A 1,447-nucleotide genomic window follows, 5' to 3' on the forward strand; every position below is an offset into this window, starting at 1 on the left:
GTTTTTTGAGTTGTTTATTCTGGATGTTAAACCTCTGTCAGATGTGTCACTGGTGAAGATTTTTTTCCCATTCTGTGGGTTTTCTCTTCACTTTTTTGTTTGTTTCTTTTGCTGTACAGAAGCTTTTTAGTTTAATGAGGTCCCACTTGTTGATTGCTGACCTTAATTTGTGAGCAACTTCTGTCCGATTTAGAAACTCCTTTCCTACACCTATGTCTTGTAAGTTACTGCCAATATTTTCTTTAGTTGTTTCTGGGTTTCCAGTTTCACACTGAGGTCTTTGATCCATTTGGGGTTGACTTTTGTGCAAGGTGAAAGATAAGGATCTAGTTTCATTCTTCTACAGGTGAAGATCCAGTTTTCAACCATTTGTTGAAGATGCTGTCTTTCCTCCATTGTGTGTTCTTGGCACCTTTGTCAAATATCAAGTAGCTGAAGTTGCAGGTTTGGGTCTTCAATAATGTTCTATTGATCTATGTGTCTATTTTTGTGCCAGTACTATGCTGTTCTTATGACTATAACTCTGTAGTATACTTTGAGACCTGGTATAGTAATCCCCCAGCGTTGCTCTTTGTGCTCAGGGTTGCTTTGGCTAGCTGGGGTCTTTTGTGCCTCCATATGAATTTAAGGATGGTTTTTCCTAATTCTGTGAAGTATGTCATGGGGATTTTGATTGGGATTGCATTGAATCTATATATTTCTTTTGGTAGGATGTTCATTTTCACAATATTAATTCTTCTACTCCATGAGCGTGGGAGGTCCTTCCATCTTCTGATGTCTTCCTCAATCTCTTCAGATCTTTGATGTCTTTGGTCAGATTTATTCCAAGATATTTTTTTGCAGCAATTGTGAATGGGAGCATTTCCCTGTGTTCTTTCTCCAAGTGCTTATTATTGGTATATAGAAAGGCTACTGATTTTTGTAAATTGATTTTATAACCTGCCACTATACTGAAAGTGTTGATCATTTCTAGGAGTTTTCTGGTGGAACTTTTGGGATCTCTTAGGTATAGTATCCTATCATATGCAAAAAATGATGGTTTGACCTCTTCTTTTCCAATTAGTACTCCTTTAATTTCCTGCTCCTGTCTTATTGCTCTAGCAAGAGTTTCAAGCACTATGTTGAAAATGAGTAGAGACAGTGGACAGCCTTGTCTGGTTCCTGATTTTAATGGGAGTGTTTCCAGTTTTTCTCCATTTAGAATGATGTTGGCTATGGATTTGTTGCATAGAGCTTTAATTATGTGGAGATATGTTCTCACCACACCAATTCATTCTCAGAATTTTGACATGAATGCATGTTTGATTTTGTCAAATGCCTTTTCTGCGTCTATTGATGTGACCATGTGGTTTTTGTCTTTAAGTCCATTTGTGTGTTTTATTAAATTTGTTGACTTAGGTAAGTTGAACCATCCCTGCACCTCTGGCATTAAGCCGACTTGATTGTG

This window comes from Nannospalax galili, unplaced genomic scaffold (assembly GCF_000622305.1).
Source record: "Nannospalax galili isolate Female #2095 unplaced genomic scaffold, S.galili_v1.0 scaffold510, whole genome shotgun sequence".
Lineage (NCBI taxonomy): Eukaryota > Metazoa > Chordata > Mammalia > Rodentia > Spalacidae > Nannospalax > Nannospalax galili.